The 20909-nt window shown below is 40.8% G+C and overlaps 1 protein-coding gene across 2 annotated transcripts in view; it reads right to left on the reverse strand.

The window, feature by feature from the left end:
* SCHIP1 (schwannomin interacting protein 1) overlaps positions 1-20909 on the reverse strand; it is a 686877-nt gene that overhangs the window by 176116 nt on the left and 489852 nt on the right. The window lies entirely within an intron of this gene.

Genomic DNA, 20909 nt, shown 5'->3' on the forward strand with positions numbered 1-20909 from the left:
CTCTTCCCGAGGCCACCCACAGGCCACTCCTGTCCCTGAGCACTCCTCGTGGGCTCCCTTGGCTAAAGGCCACAGCTGAAGTTTGCGTCTGCTTCCAAATGGCAGGGATGACCATGTGTTTGCTCTTTAGCAAGAGCAAACGTTTTCTGTTGATGATATTTAACTGCAAAGTTGTCCTGTTGGTGTGGGGTGGATTAAAAGCAGTTATGAAATGTTAGGTTTTAAGAAGAAAGTAGAGCTTAATTTAGTCATCTCTTGGATGGTTGCATGCTTCTTTCTTTGCTGCCAACTGGAGATAGTCTGTGAAAATGCTTTGAAATCTGCCAGGTTGCGCTGGCCAGCACCTACTCTTTATTGCTCAGCGAACGTTGCCTAATAGTGTCTGCATCATACATTTGGGATTCTTTAAAAATTTTATTTGGCACCTAATGGTGTGGGCTCAGAGTACCTTCACTTCTTCCTGTCTTCTATCAATTTGGACATTTTACTTCCTATTCCTTTCTACTGATAAATACCTAGTACAGAACAAGCATGTGACTGGGTAATAACTTATGGGATGAACTTAGTTGACTGGAGTCTAGGTATTTTGTATGAAATTTACATAGTTTTATGGGTGTTTTCTACATCATTATTTTTGTTCTCAAATAACTACATGACTTGCTTTACTATCTCTTATACCAACGAGTATTTATTTTCCATATCACCAGAGTTTCCTCAAGGGCAGAGGTGTGTGGGTAAGAGATTTCTTAAAATTATAACAATTTTTTATCTAGCAATCTGATTTCCAGGAGTTTAATCTAAGGACTTAAGGAATAAGCTAAGGAAATAATTAGAAGCAAAACACTATACAAGTAGAGATGCTCATTCTACTGCTCTCTGTAACAGCAAAAACAATAAACGACTTAAAGGCCCCAAGGTCGTGTTATGCATCAACACCAGTAGCTTGTATTAGTTAGATTTTTGATGCTACAATGAAATATCTGAGCCTAGCTTCTTACAAAGGAGAGATTAGTTTTGGAGGTTCATAATCCAAAATTGTCAGGGCCTGTTGCAGTGTCCCAGTACGGCAGCACAGAGCAACACGTGGTAAAAGGGAAGGTGTGTTTCTGTCTCTGCAGTCTCCTAAATGGCCTCCAGGGTTGAATTATGGAGGATTGCCCCTAACGACCCAATCCATCCCAATCACCTCTCAAAGATCCGCTCTCCAAACACCTTCACTAGATTAGGTTTCCACCATTAACTCCTGACTTTGGAGTTTAAATGTCTGCATGAGTTCAGGAACTAAACCATATTCAATGCATAGCATAGTTCATGTTTATTGATTAAGCACCATGTACCAAGCACTGCTCTGAGAACTGCACATAGTTTAACTCACTGAATGTTTGCAGGACAAATCTGTGAGGTAGGAATTGTCATCATCCCCTTTTTACAGGCTAGAAAACTAAGGCACAAAGGTTAAGAAACTTAAAATTGAATTGGGTATTATGTCATCAGTACTTGTAGTCTTAGCATCATTCTATGTGCTCATCTAGATTTACTAAGCATTATAACAAGCACCAAGGATACACAAAAAGGGCTCAGCCTTTGTGCTTCTCTTAAAAATAACCACTATGGGTTCTGTATACAGATGTGGGAACTGCTTATGACATGAAGCCGGCAGCGAGAAGCAGAGTATAAAATAGCTATGATTGCGCCTATCTAAAAATCTATGACCAAAGAACGGAAGATGTTATATTAAACTGAAAGAAATAAAACAGTGTTGGGCTATGACTTTCTCTAAAATTATTTTCATTTTTTGCCATTTTCATTTTTAAATTCATCTTAATAAAAACCATTCTTGCTACAAAACTTTGACATTGACATTCTTACTGCTTCTGGCTTGTCCGTCTTGCTGATGCTCTTGGGCTAGCTCAGTGAGTGATGGTATCATCAGAAGGGGTGGGTATCTCTGCTGAGTGGCTAACAGTAACAGGGTTTGGGGGGCTGCACAGAAGAACAGACTGCACACCAGAACTGCCATTCATTCGCCCTGAAGTTGACTGTTATCAAAGGGACATCCATTGTCCATTTTCACTTGACATTTTATTATTTTGTAAGCCCAGTAAGGATAAGACATTATGTGACAGTGATGTTTAAGGAAAGGGCCTCCAAAAATTTTCCTTATGTAGGGTGGAATAAGGGATTCTATATCTAAAAATATTTATCAAAGAACAGGTGCATTTCAGAAGATGAAGTTATTTTATGAATAAGGGGGAAGACTTCGGTGATGTAAATTAACTAGCAATTAAATATTATGTGTAATGCTTAATTCTGTTGAGGGTGGTGAGAAATTAATGCATTTATATCTTGTGAGGATTACAAAATCTAAGAGGGTAAGCTATAAAAGCAAACTGAAATCTTGTGTCAGGAGGTATTTATGGTCTTTGACTCCAATAACCATGTTTTCTAAAATTATTTCAGAGATTTTTCTCTCACTGGGGGAGAAAAAGGAAAGGGAGATGATACCACATGATTCCAGATGAATGAGTAAAAAAACTAAGATTTTTAAAAAAAATTGTTTTCAAAATGTGATGAAAAGCAGGAAAGTGGTAGGTTTTTTTCTGATAAAATGTTAACAGCATTGGGAGGATGGGAGGATGGGAGGATGGGAGGATGTTTAGCCTAGCAGCTAAGACTTCTGTGTCACATATCAGATGTACCCAGGTTCAATACCTGGCTCTGGCTCCTGGCTTCAGCTTCCAGCTAATGCATGCAGTGGGAGGCAGTGATAATGGCTCAAGTACTTGGGTTCTTGCCACTTACATGGGAGAGCTAGATTCAGTTTCTGGCTCTGTCTTCAGCCTAGCTCGGCCCCAGCCATTGAGGGCATCTGGGGAGGGAACCAGCGGATATGATTTCTTCCTGTCTGCCTCTCATATGAATAAATAAAATTTAAAAAAATTAATAATGTAAACTGCATCTAGTAAAGATATAAGGTGAGACAATCTATTTCATATTATTCTTAACTGAATGCATATCATGTAATAGTTTATTAGCCATTTTGGAAAACAAAAAGAAATGAGACTAGCAAACAAAATAAGCTAAACATCAGATTGGGTGGAGTTGTTATTAATCCCCTTATGCTCACATAGGATTGTGGATGCTACGAGAAGGCGTCAGTAAAGGCGAACCATCTTACATGCATTATTTTTATGCCATGCTTCAGGTTAATTTCACTCTTTGGTATTAACTTTTTTTTTTGCACATTTACACTTATTTTGCTGTTTTAGAAATTGTTTTCCAAAAACTACACACATACCAATGGTGAAGGCAGAGAAAGAGGCAATGAGAACGTTCCTCCTGGAAGGACCTGGAGGAACATGTTAGCAGTCGTAGTGGGGCTTCCATGACGTTTTGATGACATCACAATCAGGCCACTGGGGCACATAGTCTCATCATTTCTCCCTCATGAAAAATTCTCCAGGAGCCAAGATCCACAAGGAGAGGCACATTAGGAACCAGGGACCAATGCTGCCAGTGGCTGTAAGTGAGCTCTGCATCCAAAGCTGCCAAAGACTGTGGGGAGCAACTCAGACTAGACTAAGTTACTGGAATTAAGACTTATTCTATGCATCTGCTCTCCCACAATATGGCGCTGAGAAGGGAGAAACAGCTTATGCACAGCTGCCTCCAGTTCAACCAATAAACAGCAGGACCTGCTCCTGATTGCGGGAGAGCAGCGTACTCGGCGTGTGGGTAGCAGAGTTGGGATTGGTGGAAGAGGACTATAAAGGAGGAGAGAGACAACATGCACCAGGAACATCTAAGGGGAACATCTATCTGAAGGAACACCTGTGTAGCCCCCGAGAGAGCCAGCCAGCGGTGTGCCGCTCCCCCCCGGAAGTGGGGAAAGTGGCAGGGGGAACCGCCCTTCCACGGAGGTGGAAGGGACAGTAGCCAACCAGGGAAGAACCAGCAGCAAACCCGGGGAGGGCCAAGCAGACAAAAGAACAGTGCAGGGTCCTGTGTCGTTCCCCCACGAAGACGGGGAGCGACAAAGACCAAAGCTGCATTATGGTCTCAGCTCACTAGCATTCCTGGGCCAGATCAGAAATCCCTTCTCTTAGCAGGTGGCTTGGAAGGCAATGGGGAGAAGCAGGCGTGGCTTGGTCAAACTGCGTAAAATGAGGCCTTTCTCAGGCACTTACTATGATTCCTTTTATATACTATGTATGCTTATATCAAAAAATGATAATATACTGTTCTACATATATTGTTTTATGGTTTGTTTTTATCATTTAACATTATAACATGGATATCTTTTCATGTTACATAGGGATTTGTTGCATTCCTTTGAAGGACTGTGGGATATTTACCTGTACCAACATCCCCTGCTGATGGATATGTATTTTCACTTTTTTGATATTGTAAATATGAGTACTATAAATAGTATGTCCTAAATAGGAAGAAGTTGCTTTAGCTGTTTGCCTCCATGCCACACGACTACTTGTGCACTTGGGCAAGGACTTCTCCAGGCTGTGACTGGAAGTTGACTAGCCAGGTACATGAGAATTCCTACATATGTTGTAATAGACACTGTTAAGCTGAGCAAGTATTCTTTTTCAGGTCTATGCTTTTTATTCGTTTTGTTGCTTAAAAGCAACTTTTTTGAGCAGCTAAGACACACACATGATAAAAATACTGAGTGGCATAAAGAAGACATATGGTAAAAGCAGTCTTTGTCACTTTATCCTACATTATTCAGCACCAGTGGCAGTTTCTTGGTGCCCTACAAAGTGTATGTGTGTGTGTGTGTTCACAAATTATATAAAAATGTCTCTATATGCGCATATATAGATATATCATGTCATTTTGAGAGTACTTTAAAATGTTCAGGGAATGATGGAATGAAAAAAATTCATGCATACTGTTTTCATAATATACTTTTTTATGAAATTTTTGAAGACCCCTTATATATTGTTCTGTACTTGGATCTTTTCATTTAACAACATATCTTCAAAATATTCTATATCCAGGCCTGCATCTCCCTTATTTTTTATAGCAGAATATCATAATATTATCTGCCAGAAATGAACCATAATTTAGCCTGTTTTCTATTGATGTACATTCAGATTATTATTAGTCTTTTGCAGCTGAATAATTGTGTGATGAATATCTTTGTTGGCTACATGTGATTTGGCATATTTTTTGGTGTTACAGTCAATTAATATCTTTCACTTGAAAGGAAGAAAGGGAAAGAGACAGAGGACAGAGAAATCTTCTTTTTGTTGGTTCACTCCCCAAGTGCCTGTAATAGCCACAGCTGGGACAGCCTGAAGACAGGAGCCAAGAACTCCAACTAGGCCTACCATGATGGTGACAGGGACTCATATACTTGAACCATCACCTGCTGCCTCTCGGGATGCATTAGCAGGAAGCTGGATCAAAAGTGGAGTAGCAAGGGCTTGAGCCAGGCATTCTGATATGGGATGTAGGCAACTCAAGCAGCAACTTAACTGTGGCACCAAAAGTTTGCTCAATTTTATTTCTACTTTTAAAAATAAAATATGACAGGAGATATTTTTATTCCACTAATTTTATCTTATTAATTTTTCTTGAGAGAGAGAGAGAGAAATATCCCATCTACTGATTCATTCCCAACGTGGGACAGGAATACAATTACTTGGGTCAGCACCACTGCCTCTTAGGGTCTGCAATGGCAGGAAGCCAGAATCAGGAGCCGTAGCAGGGAACACCACCCAGGCATTCCAGTGGTGGACACTGGTGTCTTAACTACTGGCTAATACCTATTCTCCAATTAATAATTTAGGGAAAGTTGACATCTTTAGATCTAGTCTTTATATCTGAACATAGAGAATGTCACTTCATGTTTTCAAGATTCCATCATGTATCATGCATGTTTATTATTTTTCTTATTCCCATGCATTTTATTATTCTGGAAGCTTTTTAAAATGAAAATGTTTTATTACATTTTCTTACTTGCATTTATATAAAATTGCTACTGGTTATTAGGTTTTACATTTTATAGCTAGCTTCTCGACTGAATTATATTAGCATTTCCAGTGGTTTTCTATGTGACTCTTTTTTAGTTATGTGATTATTTCATCTATAAATAATTACCATTTTGGCTTTTCAACGTTTTGTACATTTTTTCTCTCATCTAATTGGGTAATACTTAAACACTACTACTTAAATATGTTAAATAATTCTGGCTTTTTCTCACTTTAATAGGAAGCTTTTTTTTTGTATTTCAGCATTAATCAAGATGCTGCCTTGGAAAAACAAGAATATGTAGGTAATTCCTTACCACAACCACAATAAAAATTACTGATGTATGAAATGCCAGTGTTAGATCAGGAGAGTGCCTGTGGAACACATGTATTTTTAATGACTAGCCATGATGACTCAGACTCCCGACCTGCCTTTCTGGGACCATTCTCCCTCTACCTGTCCCTCACTGTCTCCAGGGAGTCACTTAACCACACTCAGGTCAAGCACCACCTCCTTGCTCTCTCTGCTCTGCTGCCACCACTGCAAGTGACCCAGGGATGCTTTGGAGCCTAGGGATCTTCTGCCCCTGGCCATTGCAGTCCTACACTTGTCCACGCCAGCCTCACTGAGGATAGGAAAGAAAGGGACGCTCCTTTACTTCTTGTCACCCCAACCATTGTGAGATGGATTCTCTCCTTTATCTTGTGAGACAGCTAATGCTGAGATAACCTGGACAAGGTAATACTCAAAGTGGGAAGTGGATAGAAGACGAATAGTCCAGCACATCGCAGTCTGACTGCAAGGTCCCTCTAGGGCTGGTTATCCGCCTCATTCTTCCTCCACCTCCAGAAGCCAAGTGAACCTTTACTTCTTAGAGCTCTCGTGATATGGAGCATCCACTCAAGGAGGGGAGAAAGAAACCCTCTGACAAGTGTAAGGCCTATTTACTTGGTCTTTATTTCCTGCGTAGGATGTATCAACTCCCAGAGAGAGAGAGTGGAAAGACCCATTTCTTTCTAGAAAGTACTTATCTGCCCATCCACAGGCATATGCTCTTCTTCCACAGCACCAGCGAGACAATCACAGCATGGTCTGACATCACAGAGATGACATATTTTTATTAGGCTCCTAGGAGGAAACACAGGTCCAGATCTAGTCCAGTTCCTGTTAGATTACAGACTGCCTTCTCCTTAGAGACTGGAGTTTTAAATTTGGTGATGTCATGGGTGCCACGAGGGCAGAACAAGGAATCATCTGGTCACCTTTTTGGGGGAGGGAGGCACTGACCAGTGCATGATGCAGGCTAGAGACACTGAACCTTCAGATGGCTCTGCTAACAAGCCCTTATTTCATGTAAAGTTACAGGCATGGAACCAAACCTTGTATATTTCCTCTGTGTCATCTACATGTTTCCTTGTCTCTCAGCTCCACACTAGCAAAGGAAATTGAAGTCCAACTTAGCCACTTCCTCCAGGCAACTTCACTCATTCTGTGAAATAAAATCCTTCAATTCTCCAAGTGCCTTCTTGCTTTATTTGACCTTTGCTACTGAATAAATACATGCATGAATACTGTTAATGTTTGGGGTTTCATTTTCTGCCCCTTATGAGTCGATGTCCCTTCCTAAGACAGGGATTTATTCCTTCTTTTGACAAGACTTGTAGAAAATGTACAAGCTGAGCTCTGTTTGGAACCCTGGGGAGGCAGCATGGACAAAATAGGCAAGATCCCAATGTTTCTGGAGCTTATGTTCTTGTGGGGCGATAAACCAAAATGTAAATGGAAGCAAATGTCAGGTAGTCAAAAATGCTGCGATGAAGGTGAAATAGGCTACATGCAGGGGGTGATTGGGTACTGGGCAGGAAAGACCTCTCTGAATTCCAGATTTTAACCTGATCACATCTTTCTTCCTAGCTTCTGCAGCAACTACCAACTAGTTCACCTTGCAATCCTGTAGAATCATTTATAAAACTTCTTTGAAACCTGACAAAAGTTTCTTTTGTGTGGCTTTTAACTTCATTGGTTTTGTCTTTTGATTTGTCTTTTATGTCTCCATCAGACGATGCTCTCCATGGACTTTCAACATAAGCTTCCTCTCCTACATTTCCAGCCCCTTGGCAGGTGTCACTTGGACGAGTCATGAAAGATCAAATGTAAAAATAAAGTGATCTCAAATTCCAGGCAAGAAACACCTGCTAAATAGTTAGCATTATCTTTAGACAATCTTCCCTGCAAGCAATTTTGGAAACTCCCTCGCTGTACTTTGGTAAAGACTTGCACCTGGGAAATGGCATGGAGGCTTTTACGAGGGATGCTATTACAGGCTCCTCCGCAGCGCAGGGAGGCGAGGCTGCAAGGAGCTCTATTTTACGGTTCAGTCAGGTTAGCCATTTACTCTTCCCATAAGCTATTTCACTTGCAATAAAGGTCAATGGGCCTTTTTAGGGAGGCGAGCTGGACCCCTCTCTGAAGCTGCCATATTCGGCAGTCAAAAAGACGGGCTGCTGTAGAGTCTTCTGGAAAGTGGTAGGACGTTTACTTAGCTGGGAGAGGGGTTCAGTATGAACCAGTGGTTCAGTGTAAGTAAGGCAGTAAGAATTCACTGACTTCAGAGTGGAAGACTTACAGCCTGAGATACCTCGACTGCAAAGCTAAGCAGGGTGTGGCAGACTGTGGACTAACAGTTACCATTACACGTGCACACCATCAAGACAAGGAGCATCTCTGTACCTGGAACTCCCTGTCCCTGGCCTTCTTCGAAAGCTGCCATGCTAAAGGGCTCTGGTTTGCAGTCCATAGGCATGCAAATCCTGCACTGCAGAAGCAATCCCACAAACAATTGATTTCCTTTTTTTTCTAGTTTTTTTTTTTTTTTAATAATGAAATCAAACTAGATGAGTATTTCCCTAAAGGCACTGAGTTCAACATTTTTGTTTAGTATGTCCTAAAGGAATTTTGAAAAACTATGTACCCTCCTTCAGTTTTATGATGAAATCTAAAACATTTCATCAAAATCTTAAATAGTTGCAAAGGATATAATTTATTGTCTGTTATAAATATTGACTTTAAACAATATGTTTACCCAACTTGTTATAGTGTCTTCAATGGAATATAAATGGGTCAGTAACCTCACACCTACTATCATCCACTAGGGAAACGTTGGGGATTTTACATAATTTCTTTTTTACTCCTTGAATTCTTATTTTCATTCCTTTATAGAATTTTATCCAATAAAATGCATTTTTTTGTGTGTCAGGAAATTAATTATTTACCTTAGTATGGTTTTCCAAGATTAAGATGTCAAAGAAATGAAGGGACAGGAAGTACCATGGCAGAGACAATGCTCTGTATGCATTACAGCCTTTTTTCTCCCTGGAGGTCCAGGAAGTTTATAGTTCTCACTTTTCCATGGGAATGTGAGAAGAAATGAGGCATTGTTCCCTGTGCTAGGCAGCTGGAGTGGCCTGAGTCTCTTTCCCACCTTCCCAGTTGGACACTAGGAATACTGAGATGGCAGAGATGCAAGGCAGAAGCAGAGCTGTCTAGGAGCCCCTGGGAACAGCTCCCAGGTAGGCTCATCTGCACCAGACCCTGAGCAATACACTTTTGTCATGTTGATCCATTTGAGTTTTTTCTTACTTTCTTATTTCTTTTTATTTTAAAATTTGTACTTATATTTGACAGGGAGGGTGAGAGAGTGAGAATGAGAATGAGAATCAGCTCCTAACAGCTGATTTGCTCCCCAAATACCTGCAAAGGCTGGGGCTTGGCCAGGTGGAAGCTGGGAGCTGGGAACTGTTTGGGACCCAACTACTTGAGCCATCACTGCTGCCTCTCAGGGTGCACATTAGCAAAAAGCTGGATTTGGGAGTAGAGCCGGGACTTGAACCCAGGCACTCTGATATGGGATGCAGGTACCTCAACCAGCATCTTAATTACCAGGCCAAATGACTGGTTTAGGTTTATTGGTTTATTTTAGGTTTATTTATTATTATTGGTTTATTGGTTACAGAAAGGTAGCTCATACTATGCTGATTAATACAGGCATTTTTTAAAAAAGATTTATTTATTTATTTATTTATTTGAAAGGCAGAGTTATAGAGAGGCAGAGGCAGAGAGAGAGAGATCTTCCATTCTCTGGTTTACTCCCCAGTTGGCTGCAACAGCTGGAGCTGCACTGATCTGAAACCAGGAGCCAGGAGTTTCTTTCAGGTATCCCACGTGGATGCAGGGGCCATCCTCCACTGCTTTCTCAAGCCACAGCAGGGAGCTGGAATGGGAAGTGGAGCAGCCAGTACTTGAACCGGCACCCATATGGGATGCCAGCACTGCTATGCCACAGTGCTGGCCCCAATACAGGCATAATTAACAATAAAAAATGGACACATTCCAACTTTTCATAGGTAGTTATCAAGGCTAAAAATTTTTAAATTCTTGAAAATACATCTCTAATAAAAACATTGAGAAGTTGTATTCACGTGGATGGGAGTGAAGGTAGTTATAGCAATGTCACTCAATTCCCATTGTGTTACATTCACATAGTGATCTATAATCAAAAATTTTAATAATCTATCAACTGGCAACTGAATTGGGTCCCTTTCCTTTTTATAATAGTTTTTAAAAATTTTATTTAAATTATACAAGGAATTGGGTCCCTTTTCAATTTTATTGAAGGCAAAGATTTAGCAGCACTTAACTTGCAAAGCAAATTGTTACTCAGGCATTAGAATCATTCATTTTCTCAACATCCTTACCCATATTTCAAATTATTCTTTTATTTAGAGCTCCATAGTGTTTTCCACCCCAAGGCAAATTACCATAGCAAGATTGTGTAAAATAGGGAAAACACTGTTGGAAAGGGAGGTAGGAAAGAACTTCTTAGGCAGTCAATTTAGAAACAAGTTATATGAAATCTAGAAATTAACTCCCTTATAAATGTCTATGTCAATACATATTCTCTGAAAGTCTCTGTGAATTTCCACCGGTATTGGACCCCATATTCAAGGTGCTGGTCTGGGGAAGAGGCGGATGAGGCAGGAGTGGAAGTGTCTCCTGATCTGATCCTCTCTTGGCTGCAGAACTTTACCCAAACCTTTGCTCCATCATTTCTTGTCCTTCCTTCTAGCTCTCACCAGCTCACAGGTAAGAAGATCAAGAGTAAAATCCATGGGGGCCAGCTTTGTGGTCCAGCAGGTTAAACTGCCACTTGTGACCCAGTGACCTGTATCAGAGAGCCAGTCTGAGGCCTGGCTGCTCTGCTTCCTATCCAGCTTCCTGCTAATGCACCTGGAAAGGCAGCAGAAGATGCCTAAATTACGTGGGCCCTGGCCACCCACGTGGGAGACAAGGGTGGAATTCCTGGCTCCTGGACTCAGCCTGACTCAGCCCTGCCTGGTTTGGCCATTTGGGGAGTGAACCATCGCGTAGAAGATCTCTCTTTTTCAGACTCTCCCACTTTCTCTGTCATTGTACCTTTCAAATAAATAAATCTTTAAAAAATTATAATACGTAACATATAAGGAGTTATTTTAAGTAAATGAGAAAACTGTTATTCCAACAGGGAAAGATAGGCAAATGAAGGTGAAAGAAAGTTCCTAAAACTGTCCAAAAATACAATTTGGGGGCTACTGCTGTGGTGTAGTGGGTTAAAGCCCTGGCCTGTGGCACCAGCATCCTATATGAGTGCCGGTTTGAGTCCCAGCTGCTCCATTTCCGATCCAGCTCCGTGCGAATGCACATGGGAAAGCAGTGGAGGATGGCCCAAGTCCTTGGGCCCCTGTAGCCATGTGGGAGGCTCAGAAGAAGCTCCTGGCTCCTGGCTTCGGCTTGCCATAGCCCTGTGTCTTTCTCTGTGTCTACTTCTCTCTGTAATTCTGGCTTTCAAATAAATAAAATAAATCTTTTTTTTTTTTTAAAGAAGAAATACAGGGCCGGCGCCGCGGCTCACTAGGCTAATCCTCCGCCTTGCGGCGCCGGCACACCAGGTTCTAGTCCCGGTCGGGGCGCCGGATTCTGTCCCGGTTGCCCCCCTTCCAGGCCAGCTCTCTGCTGTGGCCCGGGAGTGCAGTGGAGGATGGCCCAAGTGCTTGGGCCCTGCACCCGCATGGGAGACCAGGAAGAAGCACCTGGCTCCTGGCTTCAGATCAGCGCGGTGTCCCGGCCACAGCGCACCAGCTGCAGTGGCCATGTGGGGTGAACCAAGGGAAAAGGAAGACCTTTCTCTGTCTCTCTCTCTCACTGTCCACTCTGCCTGTCAAAAAAAAAAAAAAAAAAAAAAAAGAAGAAGAAATACAAATGGATGTTCTCCATTACTCAGAGATCATAGATATGCAAACTAAGATAAGGAGATATCACTTCAAAATTAAATTGGAAAAAAGAGAAATGCACTATCATTTTATTTTTGGAATGTTCATACTGATAAAAGAAAGTAAGGGGGCTGGCACTTTGGCTCGGGAGTGCACCCGCTTGGGAGACCAGGAGAAGCACCTGGCTCCTAGCTTCGGATCGGTGCAGCGCTTTCCGTGACAGCCATTTGGGGAGTAAACCAACAGAAGGAAGGCCTTTCTCTCTGTCTTTCTTACTGTTTATAACTCTACCTGTCAAAAAAAAAAAAAAAAAAAAGTAAGGTATATAGCAAAACTGTAATGGTAGAAATATTTGGATGCTGGGATTACTATTGATTTCTAATTTCCTATCTTTATGAAACCATTCTTTTCAAAATTAATTAGAGTTAACATAAAAAAGTATTTTGATAAGAAAAACACATTCACATTCAGTAGTAGTTTCCAAACCCTAAGAGGACTGAAGAGAAACAAAGAAAACCCAAGCTCTGAAGATTCTAGTCAGAGACAGCTGAGGGGCTGCAAAGCACCCAAATCCTGGAGCACTGGGCACACCTGGGCTCTGGTCCTGAGCAGCAGCTGCTCACATTGCCACCACTGGCAGGAGAGGAGGCACTGCGGAGACGAATCCCTCACCTACTTGCTCTGCTCATCACTTTCCTCCAGAACGCTAAAGCCCTGCAGCTTTATGATTCTATATGAAGCTATGCATTTTAGGGATGAGAACTGGACTCAGAAATTCTGAGATCTGATGTTTTACTGGTTAGATTATCTTAATAAAGCCACTAAAACCTTTTGAGCCTAAATAGAATGGAAATAATAGGGAACCTGTTTCTGCATATAGTGGTTGTGAAATTGAATGAGATAAAAGTGCTTGAAAAAAATGATATATCTGGGGCTGGCGCTGTGGTGTAGTAGGCTAAGCCTCTGTCTGTGGTGTCAGCATCCCATATGGGCAGCAGTTTGTGTCCCGGCTGCTCCTCTTCTGATCCAGCTCTCTGCTATGGCCTGGGAAAGCAGTGGAAGATGGCCAAAGTGCTTGGGCCCCTGCACCCAAGTGGGAGACTTGGAAGAGGCTCCTGGCTCCTGGCTACAGATCAGCTTAACTCCAGCCATTGCAGTCATTTGGGGAGTGAACCAGCAGGTGGAAGACCTTTCTCCTCTCTCTCCCTCTCTCTGTCTGTAACTCTACCTCTAAAATAAATAAAAAAAAATCTTAAAAAATGATATGTCTACACACACACACACACACACAAAACGTAATCAAATATATACATCAAATAACTGCTGGGAAAAAATTAGCAGCTTAAACCCTTGATTTGACCTTGGCTAAATGTAAATGAAATTATACATCACTGTGGATTTTATGAGATACATTAAGAAGGAAATGTCTTGTTGACTCAAGTACTTTGAGAAGTATTTATTATTACCCTTCTCCATAAGTTAAGAAAGAGAAGCTTAAAAATATTTACTTTCTGGTGAAAACAGGAGCACAACAAATAAGGAACATTGTTGAAAGACAAACTAGGGGAATAAAGGTCTTATTTAAATTTAAATATTTGCCCACAATGTCTCAGAATATAATAAATTGTAGTTCCTTTCTTATAATATTTACTAAGGTGGGAAAGGCATTCTGTAAGATATTCAAATATTAACAATATACATGACCATTCACTACAACATCTGAGAGGACCACAAAGCTTGTAAAACATTTCTGATACAGGAAATTGTATTTGCTTGCTTGGCTGTAAAATATGTTTTAAGAAATTCTATCTGTTCCCAGGTTGGCTATGAACTCTCCACTTTGGAGAACTAGTGCACACCGCAGTCCACATTAACCCCTGCATCATATATACTGGGTGAGTTTTTTAATTGATCAGATTTTTGGGCTCTAGATGAAGTGTGCTTCCAGAATATTTGCCTTTAAACACATAAGTTCAGTTTCTTTCACAGTGTTATTTGAGGTTACATCTGGGGAGTGGTGGTGGGTAGTGAGAGAAACTAACTTGTGTGCACCTTTGTGATTTTGGAGTGTTATTACATAAAGCATTTACTACCTGTGCTTTGAAAATAGCTTGGCACTATACAGATTGTTATTCACATAAAGGCTAGTGGACAGGGCTTGGTCTTCTCTTCCTCCTTGTGCTGAAATTAACCAAAAAGGACCCTCCAATTACTTGTCATGAAGCTGATTATGTACATAGATGTATTTTTTCAGTTTCCACATCATTGGCCTTTTCCTTATTTTTTTAAATAAATGAATTGTTAGTGTTATTGTTTAAATATGATTGCTCCCCTTTGAAATTCATGTTGAAATTTAATCCCCACTGTGAGATATTAAGAGGTGAGAGTAGGTAGAACTTTCAAGCAGTGGTTAGGATTCTGCCCTCAGGAATGTATGAGCATATTTATGTGATTAATGGATTGATGCAAGTCAATTGGTTATCTCAAAAGTGTGTCTGGGGATTGAAGATGACAGAATAGGGAGAGAGCTTACTATGCCAGTCTAGGGGAATATAGTTTTAAAAAAAGTGGAGAAAGTGCAATCTCAGGGAAGAGTTAAGGAGAAAATGGCAGAGGAAATTCCATGCAAATTAGAGGGACACTGTATCTTCATGGAGGGTGCAGACATGCACAACTCAGGACCTCAGCAGCTGAGAGCCTCAGCACCAGCTTTGGAGAGTGTGGTAAAATCAGATTACTGGAGCCCAAACCCTGGCAATAAAACTGTGGGAAGAGCCTGGAGTGAGTTTGGCTTGGAGCCCTTTAGAGGAAAATAAAGGGAAGGTTTCTCTCTGACCTCCCAGCACCAGCATCCTATAACTAGCTAAGAGAGGGCAGGTGCCATTTTGGACATAAATAACAGATGTGCCAGCACGTGTGCATGTGCCCAGCAAGCAGCTAAGAACAAATGCCTGAGTCTGGCTGGGAGCATTGACGGGGGCTGAGTGCTTGTGACTGTAGGAGCCTCATTGATGGGACTGTGAAAATGCTGTGGCTGCATGGGAGGGTGCAGGGTATGGCTCGGTCTTTGGGAAGTCACTGGCCAGCTCCACATGCTTGGGCCCTGATCTCTACTCACACCAAGGACAACACAGATCCTTTCTGTGGTTCTTGTGGCAGTGTGGATTGATATTGTACCCACTGGGGCTAGCGCCCAGGCATTGGTCTCCTTGGATGAGAGGGGGTCGGTGTGAGACTACCCCAACAGAGCTGATCAAACCTCACCTCTGATTGAACAAAAAAAAAAGAGGAGATTTAACACACCCAACTTAGGTATCACCTTGGACACTCACCCTGGAGTACTGAACAGAGCTCCCTGTCCACAGCCAGCACATGCCTATGGGTATTCCTGAAAGAGCAGACACATCAGTAGGCCACAGAGGCAGAGTCCAAAGATAAAAGCCAGCACAGAGAAAAAAAACACAAGTACTTCTACAAAGTAAACAATAGGAATATTTATGGGAAAATGGCAGGGCAAAGTTATTACTTATCAATAGTCAGCTTGAATTTAAATAGCCTCAACTCTCCAGTTAAAAGACACAGGCTGGCTGAATGGATAAAAAAACAAAACCCATCTATTTGCTGCCTACAAGAAACACATCTCACCACCAAAGATGCACTCAGACTGAAAGTGAAAGGATGGAAAAAGATATTCCATGTGAACAGAAACCAAAAAAGACCTGGTATAGCCATCCTAATATCACGCAGAATAGTCTTTAACACAAAATCTGTTAAAAGAGACAAAGAAGGGCACTAGGCAATGATTAAGGGATCAATTCAATGGGAAGATGTAACTATTATAAATGTAATGCACCTAGTTACAGGGCACTTGGCTATTTAAAAGAAATGTTAAGAGATCTAAAGGGAGACATAGACTCCAATATAATAGTAATGGGGGTCTCAATACCCCACTTTCAGAAATAGACAGATCAATCAGACAGAAAGTCAGCAAGGACACAATAGAGTTAATTGACACCATTAACCAAATGGACCTGACTTATATCTACAGAACTTTTCATCCTGGAGTTGAAGAATATACATTTTTCTCACCAGTGCATGGAATTTTCTCTATGATAGACCACATGCTAGGCCATAGAGCAAGTCTCAGCAAATTAAAAAAAAATCGAAATCATACCATCCATCTTCTCTGACCACAAAGGAATAAAGCTCAAAATCAACAACTCAAGAATCTCTAGATCATATGCTAACACATGGGGACTGAACAATATGCTACTGAATGAGCAGTAAGCCACTGAAAAATCAAAGAGAAATAAAAAAATTTCTGGAAAAGAATGAAACAACAATATAACATCAAAACTTATGGGAGCCAGCAAAAGCAGTGTTAAGAGGAAAGTTTATAGTAATTGGTGCCTACATCAAGAAATTTGAGGGTCTGCTGCTGTGGCATAGTGGGTGAAACTGCCACCTGCCATGCTGGCATCCTGTATGGGTGCTGGCTCGAATCCCAGCTGCTCCACTTCCAATTCAGCTGTGCCTGGGAAAGTAGTAGAAGATGGCCCAAGTCCTTAGGCCCCTTCACCCACATGGGAAACCTGGAAGAAGCTCCTGTCTCCTGGCTTCGGATCAGCAAAGCTCTGGCCATTGCAGCCATCTGGGGAGTGAATAAGCAGATGGAAGACTTCTCTCTCTCTGCCTCTGCCTCTACCTCTGCCTTAGCCTCTCTGTAACTCTGCCTTTCAAATAAGTAAATAAATATTTTTTAAAAAAGAAATTGAAAAGGCACCAAATAAATGAGCTATCAATGCATCTCAAATACTTAGAAAAACATCTGCAAACCAAACCCAAAGCTAGTAGGAGAAAGGGAACAATTAAAAATACAAAATAAATAAATAAAATTGAAACCAAAAAACCCCAAAAGATCAGCAAAACAGAGAGGTGTTTTTTTGAAAAAAAAAAAAAATTGACATACCATTGGTCCAAGTAATAAAAAAAAGGAGGGGGGGAGGCCCAAATCAATAAAATCAGAGATGAAAAAGGAAAGAACAATAGATACTATGGAAATAAAAAGAATCATCAGAAATTACTTGAGAGCTGTACCAACAAATCAGGAAACCTAGAAATGGATAGATTCCTAGACACTTACAACCTACCTAATTTGGGCCACGAAGACACAGAAAACCTAAACAGATCAATAACCAAGATGGAAGTTGAATCAGTAATATAGACCCACCCAATAAAGAAAAGTGCAGGACTGGGTGGCTTCACTGCTGAATTCTATCAGACATTTAAAGGAGAACTAACTCCCATTTCCCATTCTTCTCAAGCTATTCAAAACAATCAAAAGGAGGGAATCCTCCCAAACTCCATGCATGAAGCCTGCATCACCTTAATTCCTAAACCTGAAAGATACAACAAAGAAAAAGAACTACATATCATTTTCCCTGATGAACGTAGATTCAAAAATCCTAAACAAAATACTGGTCATCAAATTCAAAATCACATCATTATGATCATTCACCTGGACCAAGTGGGACCAAGTTGAGTTTGTAGGAATGGATTAACGTTCACAAATCCATCAATGTGATACGTCACATTAACAAACTGAAGAACAAAAACCATGATTATCTCATTAGATGCAGGGAAGGCATTTGGTAAAATACAACATCCTTTCATAATGAAAATTTTAAGCAAATTTGGTATAGAAGGAACATTCCTCAACAAAATCAAAGCAATTTTATGATAAACCCACAGCCAGCATCCTATTGAATGGGGGAAAAGTTGGAAGCATTCCCACTGAGATCCAGAACCAGACAAGGATGCCCACTCTCACCATTGCTATTCAATACAGTCCTGAAAGTTTTAGCCAGTGCCATCAGAAAAGAAAAAGAAATCAAAGGGATACAAACTGGGAAGGAGGAGGTCAAATTATTCCTATTTGTAGATAACAAGATTATATAGGGGATCCAAAGGCTATTGGAACTCATAGAAAAGTTTGGATAATAGCAGGATATAAAATCATCACACAAAAATCAATGGCCTTTGTATACACAGACAATGCTATGCTGAGAAAAAACTTCTAAGATCAATCCCATTCACAATAGCTACAAAAAAATCAATACCTTGGAATAAATTTAAACAAGAACATCAAAGATCTCTACGATGAGAATTACAAAACATTAAAGAATGAAATAGAAGAAGACACAGAAAAATGAAAAAATCTTCCATGTTCATGGACTGGAAGAATCAATATCATCAAAATCAGTACTACCAAAAGCAATTTACAGATTCAATGTGATACCAAACAAAATAAAAGGGACATTCATCTCAGATATAGAAAAAATGATGCCAAAATTCATATGGGAACAAAGGAAACCCCAAATAGCTAAAACACTTTTATACAACAAAACAAAATCAGAGGCACCACAATACCAGATTTCAAGATATACTACAGGGCAGTTATAATCAAAACAGCCTGGTACTGGTACAAAAACAGATGGTTAGACCAATGGAACAGAATATAAACACCAGAAATCAATCCACACATCTACAAGCAATTTATCTTTGACAAAGGAGCTAAAAACCAATCCCCAGAGCAAGGACAAGCTTTTTAAAAAATGGTGCTGGGAAAACTTGATCTCCACATGCAGAAGTAAGAAGCAAGACCCTTAGCTTACATCTTACACAAAAAGCCAATCAAAGTGGATTAAAAACCTAAATCTACAACCTGACACCATTAAATTATTAGGGAACACTGGGGAAACCCTGCAAGACATTTGCATAGGCAGAGTTCTTGGAAAAGACCCCAGAGACACAGGCAATAAAGAGATCAAGAAACTCAACAACAACAAAATAAATGACCCAGTTATTAAATGGGCAAAGGACTTAGCCAGGCATTTTTCAAAAGAGAAAATCTAAGTGGCCAACAGATACATGAAAAAATGCTCAGGCTCACTAGCCATCAGGGAAATACACATCAAAACCACAGTGAGGTTTTACCTCACCCCTGCTAGAGTGGCTTTCATAGAGAAATCAACAAACAACAAACGCTGGTGAGGTTGTAGGGAAAATGGTACCCTAATGCACTGTTGGTGGGAATGTAAACTGGTGCAGCCACTGTGGAAGACAGTATAGAGGTACTTCAGAAATCTGAAGATAGTCCTACCATATAACCCAGGCATCCCACTCCTGGGAATTTACCCAAGGGAAATGAAATCAGCATATGAAAGAATTATCTGTTCCCCTGTGTTTATTGCAGCACAATCCATAATAGTTAAGATATAGAATCAACCCAAATATCCATCCCATGAAGAATGGATAAAGAAATTATGGGATTTTATACTATGGAACACTACACAGCAGTGAAAAAAATGAAATCCTCTCATTTGCAATAAAATGAATGAAACTGAAAACCATTTTACTTAGTGAAGTAAGCCAGTCACAAAAAGACCAATACCATATGGTCTCCCTGATCTATGGTAACTAATAGAACACCTAAATGGTAATCCATCGAAGTGAAGTTGACACTTTGAGATGCAATGATTATAATAGCCCTTGTCTTGAATGTTGAAGAAATTTTTCTTTTCATACTATTTGTTGAACTCTTTATTTAGTATACAGTTAATCGTATGCTTATAAAGTTAATTGAAATTAGATCTTAGTAAAAAATAAGAATGGGAATAGGAGAGAGAGAGGAGGAAGAAAGGTAGGAGTGCAGGTGGGAGGGCGGGTACATTGGGAAGAATCAAAGTGTTCATAAAGTTGTATTTATGAAATGCATGAAGTTTGTACACCTTAAATAAAAGGTTTCTGGGGAAAAAAAGAGTGGGTCTGCATAAAGGCCAGTTTACAGTTTGGTTAGGTCCCTCCCTCACCATGTGATGCCCTGTGCTTCCTCAGAACTCTGCTATCAGGAAGGCCATTGCCAGAGGTAGCCCCTTGACTTTGAACCAGAACTGTGAGCCAAAATTAACCCCTTTTCTATATAACGTACCCAGTCTGTGGTATTGTGCCTTTAGCAACAGAAAACAGAGTAAGATGATCAGCAATAAAAAGCTCAGATGGGTTTTGCATAAAAATGCAATGTGATGAATAAAATAGATTATGACTTGGCACGCATTCTGTACGCTGCCTTCCCACTCCCTCTGTTCCCCAGAGACTGGGCAGCCAAAAAATGACATTTCTAAAGCCCAGCATTCAGGTGCAGCTTAGCTTTGTCTTTGACCAATGAGACGTCTTGAAGTGAAATTTAAGGGTAACAGTCCCAGGTGCGCCAGGTGGCAGCAGTGATCAGACCAAGGACACTGGGGTTTTTAGGGAGCAGTGCTCTTGTCCCTTGCTTTGTGTGGGTCAACAGGTGAAGTCAGCAGCATCTTTTTGCTGCTCTTCTTACAGACCTGGTTCTGGAGGTAAGGACTGGTTCCGGAGCCAACAGAAGAGTAGCAGGAAGCAGTAGGTTGCTCCCGGAGCCAAGACAGCTAGGAGTGCAGGGCAAGCTTCCTGGCTTCTCAGCTTCTGATTGAGGCAGGGCTGGCCGCTTCCTCAGAGCCTGGCTCTCTATTGTTCTGGTGGTCAGCTTTGGAGGCACCACCTCCACACATTGTCAGCACTTAATTC

The sequence above is a fragment of the Oryctolagus cuniculus genome, chromosome 4, assembly GCF_051225735.1.
Source record: "Oryctolagus cuniculus isolate XC-2025 breed Fujian yellow rabbit chromosome 4, ASM5122573v1, whole genome shotgun sequence".
In the NCBI taxonomy this organism is placed as follows: Eukaryota; Metazoa; Chordata; class Mammalia; order Lagomorpha; family Leporidae; genus Oryctolagus; species Oryctolagus cuniculus.